The sequence below is a fragment of the Passer domesticus genome, chromosome 6 (genome assembly GCF_036417665.1).
Source record: "Passer domesticus isolate bPasDom1 chromosome 6, bPasDom1.hap1, whole genome shotgun sequence".
Lineage (NCBI taxonomy): Eukaryota > Metazoa > Chordata > Aves > Passeriformes > Passeridae > Passer > Passer domesticus.
The window spans coordinates 29,213,007-29,220,958 of NC_087479.1; the positions used below are offsets into that span (position 1 = coordinate 29,213,007).

Sequence of the window (7,952 nt, forward strand, 5' to 3'; positions counted from 1 at the left end):
CTGCAGTCCTTCAAAAAAAGCCTCCTCCAGTGTGGATTCCTTGCGGTATCCTGCCAACAAACCTGCTCCAGCACAGGCTTCTGTCTCCTTGGGTCCACAGGTCCTCTCAGGACCCTGCTCCAGTGCAGGTCTCCCATGAAACCACAGCCTCCTTTGGCCACATCTACCTGCTCTGACATGGGGTTCTCCACAGGCTGCAGGTGGATCTCTGCTTAACCATGGACCATCATGGGCTACAGGGGTACAGCATGACTCACCATGGGTTGCTGTTGATGGACTCAGCCTTGACCAGGGGTGGATTCATCTTGGAGCCATCTGGCATTGGATCTGTCAGACACAGGGAGAGCTGCTGGTAGTTTCTCAGAGAAACCACACGTGTTCACCCACCATCAGCTCTGGTTACCCAAATCTTGCCACACAAACCCAAATAAGAATATGTTTCTATTTTGCAAATTATATGTGGTCAAAATATGGCTTTGTGGACACTAAGGTTGTGTTGAGATAGAAAAATTTCCACTTCCTTCCCTGTTAAAGTGTCTTAGGCAACAACATGTCTGAGAAACAGGCTGAGAGTCCATAACTCTCATGAAGTTCCACAAGTCCAAATGCAGAGTCCTGCACCAGGGTTGGGGCAATCCCAGACATGCATAGAATCTGGGACAAGAGCCCCTTGAGAGCAGCTCTGTGGAGAAGGAGTTGCAAATTCTCATGGACAAAAATCCAGACATGATCCAGGCATGATCCAACACTCACAGCCCAATAGCCCAACTGCATCCTGGGTTGAACCAAAAGAAGCAAGTCCAGTAGGCTGAGGAAGGTAATTCTCCTCCTCTCCCCTGTCCTTGTGAGACATCACCAAGGATGCTGTGTCCAGGTCTGGAGTTCTCAGCACAAGAGCTATGAACCTGTTGCACCAAGTGCAAAGGGCCAATAAGATGATCTGATTACTGGAACATGTCTTGTATGAAGACAGGCTAAGAGAACTGAGGTGTTTGAGCATGGGGAAAAGAAGGCTCTGGGGGGATCTCACAGCAGCCTTCCAGTACTTAGAGCTCATGGAAAAGAGAAGGAGTGACTTTAACAATGTGTTAGGATATGACAAGGGGAAAAGGCTTTAAACTGATAGATTTAAATCGGATATTAAGAAGAAATTCTTTACTGGTGGTGAGGCAGTGGAATGGGTTACCTAGAAAAACTGGATTTCCCATCCCTGGAATGTTCAAGGCTGGGTTGGATGGAGCCCTGAGCAGCATGATCTAGTGGGATGAATGATGGATATGACAGGGTGTTGGAACTTTAAGGTCACTTCCAGTCCAAGGCTTTCTATTCTCTTATGATATTGTTTTAAGCACATATTGATCTAAAATGTTTTGATTGCTGACCTGTAGAAGTTTTCTTGTAGCAACACAACACTAAATTTTTGTTCTTCACTACTTGTAAAACTCTTACTTTTGACAGGTCCACTCAGCCCTTTAATACCTATAGAAATCATTACTGTTGTTTGACACATACCAAGAGTTTTCCAGACTTTAAATATATCATTCCCTATCTGTCAGCATAAACCTTGCTGATATTTTTTATTAACTGTGAACATCTCTAGATGACATAAACAAAAATATTGATTACAATGACCCTTATGTCTTTCATGATAACGTCCAGATTATTTTTGATGTTTCCTTAAACGCCAGGAAAAAAATTCAACCTTATGTTTGGTTTTGTGGGTTTCTAGACCCAAAATATTTTCATGATCTTTAAAACTTTCATTATCTGAAGTCTGGGGTTTTCTTGTGTTCCACTTGCCTAATCTACCTTAATCCCTTCAATAAATCTTGAGCTCTTGCTGGAACACCAAACTCTCATTTAAGGGTGCGCATTTGGGGCACTCTCAACTGCAGCTTTCAGTGACATGCTGGTAATAAACCTTTTTCAGCAGAGACAGGTAACTGAGATCACTGCTCAGAGCTATGCATCAGCAGCCTGCTATCAATTTTTTCAGTTTTACACAGTATCATATTTATATTTTTTTTTCTCTTTAATTTTAAGTCATGTAATTTCTTCCTCACTATAATTCCTGGTATTTTTGTTGCTCTCAGTTTGTTTTTTTTTTCCCATCTTTCCCACCCCTTATTTTTCTCTATTATATAGTTCAACATAAACTAAAGAAACACTTTCAAAGTTGAAACCATTGAATAAACATGTGAAAGAAATATTTCACAAAGAGGCACATGTAGTTCCAGCTTCTTGTATCAAAGTATAACTGTTTTCTTTTGACTTACTAAATAAGTTTTTAGGAGATACTTCATGCAGATTAATCAGTATCCAGCGTGTCTCAATTTACCTAATTTTGTCTTTCTAAGAGCTGACCATACCATTTAATTTATGTATTAGAGACTTTTATATAGTAGATTGAGATAGACCAGTACCTCCAGGGGACAATTCATCTCAATAAATGTAGATGTCTAGGGCAGATAGAACAATTCTTTCACTGGTGGTGCTACCTTTGAATTTAATCACTAATCAGCATAAATATTTTCCCAAGAGTTGTGCTATTTTGATCTGAAAGAACAATATCCAAATGATGTGGACCAATGCTATAATGTCAGTTTATTATTTGCTAATTCTTTGCTGACTTTAGATCTTGGTGTTATACAAACTTTATCCTAAGGTCATGATCTATTTCATGAAAATTCAGAGCTTCAGATTTTAAATTAAGAGAGCCAGCCTATTGTTTACAGGATATGAGTCTCCTGAGCTTTGATTTTTTTTGACAGATTAGACACTTGATGTAATCCTCTTTTCAGAAGTCCATAGGTGAACTGTTTTTTCTAGGACCAGAGAAAAAGTTCCATGAAAACAACTTATACGCACATAAATTTTTTTTTCAGTGTCCTAAAAATGTTACTAAAAAGACAATTAATGTGAAAAATGAATGCGTTATACTGTAAGAAGTGAGAGCCTTTTTGGATGTCAACCTCATTAAATTCTCATTATTTACAGATGAAATGGTTTGAATTATCCTTGTAAATTTTTTTCCCTGATTTTCTGTTTCTTCCATTATTCTTATCAGCAACATTTTTGTCAGTTTAAGTGCTTAAATTTATATTGAGTATTTAATTATTTTGACAGCTGATAACAATATGTTAAATAGGAAGTAAGTTGAATTATTTGAATAATTACCTGAGTTGCATCAAGAAAAGAATTAAACAAAACCTTTCAAAAGACACTATGTCAGTAGAATTCCAAAGAGATAAATATATTGGTTTTCAATCCAGTCACAACTGAATTAAAGTCTGATCCAAAGCCACTGAAATCAATAGGCGTATTTCCACTGAGCTGGCCTTGGATCAAGCTCCTGATGCAGAAAGTAAAAAATCGAAACTTCTTTATCTGTATTCATTGCACATGCAAAAATAAAGGACCTTCATCCTGTAGTCAAGTGAAGACAAAGATTCTTGATCTTGAATAAACTACTGTGACTTCTGTTCACATAGAACCTTGTTCAATCCAATAACAACAACCTGTTAGATATAAAAGTTTGAAAATAGAGTTTTCAAATGTTTTATTCCTAACAGTTCAGAAACAAATATACTTTTCAATCTAGGCACTCATTTTAGACTATAGATTATTGCTTTTCAATATACATGTTATGTACTGCTAAACATCAAGGAAGCCACCAAGTTACCAGAATAAAATAAGATAATATTATATACATGGAAAATACAACATATCTGAGCTATTAGAAAATATTTTTTTTTTTTTTTTACTATGTTAAAAAGGCAATCTATGATTGCAATATGGAAATAAAGAAACTACGGGGACCTGAGGGCCAGGGACAATTTAGGACAGCACAATGTCACTGGTGAAATATTTGGATACTGAAGAATGCATGTGTGCACCTTGGAGTTATAGGGTCTTCCTTCACATTGCATCTGACTATATTAATATTTCCACCGATTCCTAAGGTTATTATTTGAGTCTCTTGGCAGTTTTAACAGCAAATGTTGTCTCTTCCTTAGTGTTATGTATCTCATGATATGTAAAGCCCAAATTTTTCATTATGACCAAATTCTTTAAATATTTAATTTTTTGGTGACTAGTATGTCATTTCTGATAGGTTTAATTCTAAAACTTTCCCTGGATTTTTTAAAATTAATTGTTCCAATGACAAACCTCAATCTATTGTGCACCCTGGCACAAAATTCACAAGAGGAGAGTGGGTTGGAAAGCATTGCTTTTTTGAGGTTTCTTTTTTTTTTTTTTTTTCACTCCAGAGCCTGTTTTATATTCCAAGCCCACAAAAATTATAATGTACAGTCCTAAATAGCATTTCTTCCACATGATACAGAGAGATTCTATACAGTGTTCACAAATTGGACTGCAGGTTGGTGGGAGTAAATTCCCTAGTTTTCTTCTTTAGTTTGTGGGAGTGGAGAAATGCCTTTTGTAGCATTTTAAGACCTGCCTAAGCCAGTGAGCCTAGGCCTATTCTGCATCAAAAATTCTCTAAAGAAATTTCCTGTCGATGAACATGGATTCATTCACAGCAAATCCCACCCTTTCTTCCCCTTTCTGAGTTCAACAAAATGTGTGAGGGTGTACTGCAGATTAGAGAGAGAATTTCCACGGTAGTACAGCATTCCATTGGTCTGGAGACTGATGGCTCATTTTACAGCTGATGTGCCAATTTTTAAGTCTGTTACAGAATAATACATGTGTGACCATAAATTTTTGTCTTCAAGACACTTGAATGATGAACATTCATTGAAATGCATATGAAAAAATGTATGTATGTAGGTGGGAAATTAACCAGATTTTAAAAATATTGTTATGATTCTTGGCAATTCATGTCTTCCTTTATAACAAGAAATAAATAAGTGTGATCAACAGACAAAAATAAAACTTTTAACCCTTTTTTGTTTCACCACAGGCTTACGATGACTAGGTATTTGTATTATTTTTCATTTCTCTATAAACTTTTTACATTCTAAAATGCGCTTTATAATGCTGAGAACACAGTTATAAAATGCCATGCTAGCCTTCTTGTTTGAGCAATTTTTAATCTACAAAGCTCTACCAAATAATGAGGTTGAAAATCTTTATTTTTTTCTTTAGTTATTGTTTTCAAACTAAGCCAAATGTAGTCCAGGGCTCACACTGATACTCAGAGATAACTCAAAGTCCTTTCTAAATATTCTTGTTGCTGCAATCCTTAGAGTCAATTACAGATTTATGTTCTGTCTGACCACTTCTATTTATAATTACTCTTTGTGCATTTAATGCATATTTGTTTCAGTAGTTGTCTATTGTCAAATAAAACATACAGTTACGTAGATTTAGGGACTCTAATGCCTCAAATAAAAATAAAAATAAAAATATAGATGTAGTTTGTAGTGTCCCATGACAACTAAAATGCAGTAAAGAGCTTTTTAAGCTCTAAAATCTAAAATTGCATACATGACTTATAGAAAACATTTTGAATATGCACCACTTGTCATGTATTCATATGACATTTTCTATTAAAGATGACACTTTCATTATTTTTTATTTTAACTGAGTAGTGATCTTCAGTTCAAGTACTCTGTCTCTGATTATAATGGATGGTCTTACTTTAAATGAAAATTTGCTCCTGTCATACAGAAATCTATTATTATTACATTCTATTGAAATAATATATTAATATCAAGCATATTAAATGAAAACATAGTGAGTATGAGAAACCTCTTTTTTATGCTAGTTTAAAAGGGTTTTTTTCAGTATTTTGAAGTGTCAATGGATATGCTGGAAAATAGTTGAGTCCTCAAAGCTTCCAAAGTAAAAAGATAAGAAACTATTTTATATCTATGTAAGGGTTTCACTAAGGCTTCTTTCAGTCTTATTTTTTTCTGGCTATTGACTTCTTAGAAAGGAAAATCAGATGTTCCAGATTATTAACAAACCACAGACACCCCAGACACTAAATCTACCTGAAACTCAGTACAGATTAACAATACAATCATTTTATAATCAATTTTCTATGCATTATATTAGACAAATCATCCTGTACAAATTCATTGGTTTCATATTATGGGTCTCCTACTTGAAAAAAAAATCTGCACAAGTCCAGCCTTCTGTTCAATCTCCTCCTCAGTGGTATTGTGAGCGTGCTACTAGATCCCTCTCAAGCCACTTGTTTTTCTGCTAAGCAACCCCAGTTCCTTCTGTTGCTGCTCACAGGCCATGTGCTCCATACCCCGTTACCTTGGTGGGTCTCTGGAGTTTATCAGTATTTTCCCCACAAATTGTACTCAAGTTTTCTTGTAAGTTGAGACCCAAACTGCACACAGTACTTAAGTGTGGGCTAAGTGTCATGTACAGGGGGATAATAATTTTCCCCAAAACATTGGCTCTACTGTGGTGAATGCAGCTCCAGATACTGATGACCTTCTCTACTGCCAGCAATCTAAACTGGTCCATGTTCAAGTCACTTTCTTCCTGAGGGCCCTAAGGTCCTTGCCACAGAGCTGTGCCCTAGATAGTCAGTCTCCTGCCTGCACTGTCTTGAGAGGGTCTCTCTTCCCAGGTGCAGGACTTTGCATTTACCTATGCTAAATTTCATAAAGTTATCCTGTTAAGTCCATTCCTCCAGCCTTGTGAGGTGCCTCTAAACAGAATCCCTGCCCTGGTCTTTTTCCCACCCCCACCCCCCTCAAGTTTTGTGTCACTTGCAAAATTATTGAGTGTGATTTGATCATACTCCAAGTGTCGACCTAGTTGAATTTAATCCAAAAAAGACGTTTCATTCTTCTTTTAAGGAATGTCTACTCTCTGTCCTATCTATTGTAGATAGACAAAATAAACAATTGCTTTATTCCTTTTTTTTTAATATATATACATATGTATAAGCAAACCATATTGAGGATGCATTATCCCATCCTGAGAATGTTCCAGCTGTTCTTTTGTTCATGATGATTCTTCAAATACTATTGTGGGACTACAAAAGGTACAAAAGTAATTTGGTTTTCTGACATTTTTACACAAAGTGGAGACACTGATTGTTAAACTAAAGTCTTGTAGAAAAGTTTTCTTTTGATTAAAAACAGGCAAGGAAAAAGAAAACCTGTGAATACTTTTATTTAAGAACTATGTTATTCAGTACAATCCAATGACACCAGGAAAGTGGCTGATACAGGAATCTAGTCCAAAATGAAAGGTCATGGGAACTTGTGAAGAACTCTGGTTTTCTGAGTTTTTAAAGAAATATTATTTTATGCTAATTGCCAAATATTGGCAAAATCACAGACTTGAAAAATGAGAAAACTGAATATAAAAATTTTCAGATCAGTGCTTAGACTTAATTTCTATGCTGTCCCTACTGAATTGTGCAAGGAAAATGAGCTGACTTAAATATCATTTCAATTAATGTAAATGAGAAGTTACTCTACAGAAATCTAGTCATGACAGTGTTCAGAAAATAAATGTTCATGAGTCTAATTTCTCACAGACCTAAACTATTGCATCTAAATGTTTGTGCTTAGAATTCAGTGTAAAACAAAACTGTATCTAAAAATGTTCAGCAGTAATAACAAATAGAAAAGCTTCTTGAAATTATTACATTTTATAAATATTTCATATAGACCAAACCTATCATGTTGATTTCAAGGCTAAGAAAGAAGTGTAACAAATTATCTCAAAACAAGATCATAACAAGTGACAAATTGTCAGATCTTGATATCAAATTACTTAAGACAGGAGGACAAAAATCTAATGATACAGCCACTGCTATACAGAAAATATTTATTGTCTCTCAATACACCTGCATGATAACCCATTATCTACACAGTTCCCTGCAGAATTAAGAAATTGAAAAAAGAAAAAAACTACAAATAAATTATTCCTCCTTGAGCAGTGAATTTGAAAATTCCAGGATGACTGAGGCAAGTTTAAAAAATAGCCTAAAGAAACTTCTCAATTTT

At 35.5% G+C, this 7,952-nt stretch overlaps 1 long non-coding RNA gene across 1 annotated transcript in view; it reads left to right on the top strand.

Annotated features, from left to right (window-relative positions):
* The window catches only part of LOC135302972 (uncharacterized), a 33,019-nt gene extending 29,213 nt beyond the window's left edge, over positions 1–3,806 (top strand). The window contains exon 4 of the long non-coding RNA XR_010364516.1: positions 101–3,806. This is a non-coding gene — a long non-coding RNA (uncharacterized LOC135302972). The remainder of the gene's footprint in view (positions 1–100) is intronic.
* The last annotated feature ends 4,146 nt before the right edge of the window (positions 3,807–7,952 follow it).